Below are 3,934 nucleotides of genomic sequence, written 5' to 3'. Positions count from 1 at the left end.
ACACATCATAGTAATAAAAATGAATATATATATATATATGTGTGTGTGTGTGTATGTGAAAAAATATTAATAACACTTCAATGCATTGAAAATTAGTATGCGTGTCAAATAATTTATAAATGTTATCTTCAAATTTTCTTCTAATATTCCTCGATGCGAAGTCACTTATGGTGGGGTCGATGTTAATCTCATCCAATAATTTCTTGTCGATGCATAAGGTAGCCAAACCACCTCTGTTGAGTCATTGCTGACCTCAAATAATTCTTTAACAATTTCAGATTTGAAAAACCTCTTTCAGCCAATACGACCGTCACAGACACAGTAAATAAGATGCGATAAGCAATGAAGATATTCGGATAATAATCAACTTCTCTCACATGCACAAAAATCTCCATAGCATACATTAAGCCATTTGGCAAAGTGAATCTCATAATCTTCAATTCAAAAATAAGAGCATATACCTCAAGATCAGATGAACCATCAAGAGAGAGTGTTTTAGCAAATTTTGTGCAACAATCTATGATTAAACAAATTTATCAGCGGCCTTTTTCCTTTTTCTTTTATTGCTTCCCGATGCATGCGTCTTGTTTCTCGGCGGCATACTAACACACAATCATGAAAATGTATTTTTTGCACCGATTATTAGGCAGTACCATATACACATCAAGGAACGGCAAATCCCAATCTAATATACCTGATTCTGATGGTCGAATCCATAATAGCATAGCATCAGTCCGTGTGCTATTGGCAACGCGTAAAGTCGGAGAGCAATTGACCAAGCCTGACGATGGGGCCCCCGGGCTGAAATCAGCGGTGGACTGGATTAGGAAGGAGAATAGGAGAAGGGAATTCGGAATTAGCAAGAGCCAGGCGGCAGACCTGCAGTACGGCGTGTCGGCGTCCGCCGTCGGGCATCGGCGGCCTAGGGCTGGGAGGTAGGGAAATCACGATCGCAGTTTTTTTAGGTCAAGTCGTGAAGGGATTAGGGATAGCAGATCATTGTCTTTTTTTTTCTACGTGTAGGATGAAGGAAGCGATCGCTAATCAGGGCGTGGCTATCGCTAATCCTGCCGCTGCTGCTCTTTCGGCTTGCGATCCCGTGCATGTACGTGAAGGCTGAAAGGCCACACTTTTGATTATTTTTTCTGACATGGGCCTACCTAGTAACTTGCTATACATAGTGCCTACATACCTGGGTGGGGGCCCCTAGCTTGTGGGGGCCCGTGGCGGCCACCACCCTGCCCCCCCTCAGGACCGGCCCTATTCCAGTGGCTAGGCGCGCAGACGGAGCCGTAGGAAATGACGGATACATATCAATCCAGGATTGCCATGTTCCGTTGGTACAGGTGCGTAAAGAGTCGTGCTATGCACACGACATTCTTTGGACAATGCACGGACGATAAAAAAATCCGGCCGGACATATGCATGATTGAACAGGGCGCTGGCCGCAGGATTTAGATGTCGTGCATAGATCGGCCAGTTGTATCGTGCATGCAGCAGTTTCGGTGCGTAAATACTCACTACTAGAGAAAAGGCTAGCAGCAGCGCGAGTTTTAGACCTATCAGTAGCGCGGGATGGTGCGCTACTGATAAGGCGCTACAGCTAACGAATAGCAGTAGCGTGCCTTCACCCACGCTACGGCTAAATCGACTTAGTAGCAGCGAGTTCCAGGAGGAGCGCTGCTGGTAATTAGTAGTAGCGCTTCTCTCTGCCAGCGCTGCTACTATTATTTCGTATTTTATTTCTTTTTTATTTCATGTTGTATTCGTACACCTTTACACAAATTTTCATACAACAGGAATTTACAAATTGTTTTTACATCATAATGAGTTATTACATCACGGGGTGAAAGAACCGTGTGGACTAGTTTCAAGTGGACGGACATCCACTTGAAACTAATCCGCGGTTCTTTCACCCAATGATATAATAAATATCATCATCATCATCATATCATTAACAACTCATCATCATCATCATCATATCATTGGTCACTAGTCGTAATCACAAGTACTCCTGACATCTTCAACTCTAACACATTGTATCACATAATAAACATATTGTACCTCATAGGACCTACTACATTCTCTTAGGACCTACTATATTCTCTAAGGTAAAATAGCAAAAAATAAGATAGCCCCTCGCTCTCCATTATGGAGAATGCAAATTATTCTGTCTCCAATTCTTACCTTTCGCTTAATGTTGCTTCCAAGAACCTCCTTACGAATGTCCAAACATTTTTTCCACTCTTTGATTAGGATGTGTTCACCGATTTCAGAAATTCGATATGCACAGGTGAGATCCGTAGGATGACCTGGCTGTAGGTTCAGAACTTCAAGGCGACCATTGTAATACATCAGATGAGGCACACAATCGATTTTCTGTTGAAAAACATAGTAATAACTTCGTAGTTAGCAATGATGTACTAGTTTAGAATTATGCAAAAGATGCACGGATGTCGTAATAGTAAAATATCTTACCAGGGTATCTCCATAGAAGTTATCGTGGTTCAACACGTGCACTAGTGACACGTATTCACCATAATTTGGAGGAGTTCGATAATAGGTATTGTAATTCTCAAAAAAAGTACAATAAGCAATCAGATGATTTTTCTCCTTATAAGTTAATTCGGAGCCATCAGTGTAGTGGGTTTTGTCTACCATCTTCTGCACATTCTTTGAAGATTCAAAATAAGCTGTCAATGGAAATAAGCTGTCAACTATTTTGAAATAAACAATATAAATTAGTTAATAACTATGTTTGAGAAACTCACATTGCGGTAGAATCGGAAGCGTATCAATAAGGACCCAAATGTCCATATTGTCTTGCTCGATGTCAGGATCACCAAGATCCATGCTGACAATCATACCCTCATAAAAATCATACAGATTTACTTCAAAATCGATATCATGATGGGTCCTTAGGTGTATTTTCTTTGTTTGAAAATTTTCATGGTCTTCAAACCCATCCTCTCCAAGACATAGCGTCTTGCATGACATGGGATAAGCTAGTCGAATTGTAAAAGATGAAAATTAGACGTTGAAATAGTTGAAGTCATGCTTAATTACGAAAAAAACACTTGTCGTTGTTGCGTACCGTTTCAACATCGAAGGTCTCCTCGAGCTTAATGCTGAAGCGCCGATCTTCATCCAGCTGAACGAACCTGTCGCACATACCTCGATCATCGTGGCACCAACTGCACTCCCTCGGGAGACTGTCGTCGTCCGAGTACGACATTTCCTACGTTCATAATTCAAAGATTAAACTTGTACATATTCTAGCACAAGTCATGCCAGAATTCACGGAAAAATTCGGCATGACCTTTACTAAAAAAGGACATATCGAGCGCCTGAAATTTGCCGGAACGGAAATTAATCAACACTCCGGAAAAACATAGGCCACTCGGAGATGTAATCAAAACATGAAATAATTGCTTAAACTAAAAAATAACACCAAATATGGCATGTTCAACTAGTTCTATTAATTCAACTAGTTCTTACTAAATATAAACTTAGTATAAAAAGAAAAAAACTAGTTCTTTCTAAAAATGAAGTAGTTCAACTAGTTATTAATTTACTTACTATACTAGTTCAACTAAAACTTAACTAGTTCAACTAAAACTAAACTAGTTCTATTAATTCAACTAGTTCTTATTAAATATAAACTTACTATAAATAAAAAGAAACTAGCACATCTACTACTACTAATTAACATCTAACTACTACATCTACTACTAATTAACATGTACTACTGTTAATTATACAACTAGTTTACCATTACTACTAGTAATTAATATCCACTACTTCTAAAAATCATTATCTATGAACCCTAAATTAACTACTACTACTAAAATCATCTACTAACTAAGCAAAGAGAGAGGGGGTTGGGGAGGGGTGGGGGGCTTACAGAGGGAGAGACGGTGGCGGGGAGGTGCTC

The sequence above is a fragment of the Triticum dicoccoides genome, chromosome 7A (assembly GCF_002162155.2).
Source record: "Triticum dicoccoides isolate Atlit2015 ecotype Zavitan chromosome 7A, WEW_v2.0, whole genome shotgun sequence".
Lineage (NCBI taxonomy): Eukaryota > Viridiplantae > Streptophyta > Magnoliopsida > Poales > Poaceae > Triticum > Triticum dicoccoides.
This window is presented reverse-complemented; position numbering follows the sequence as displayed.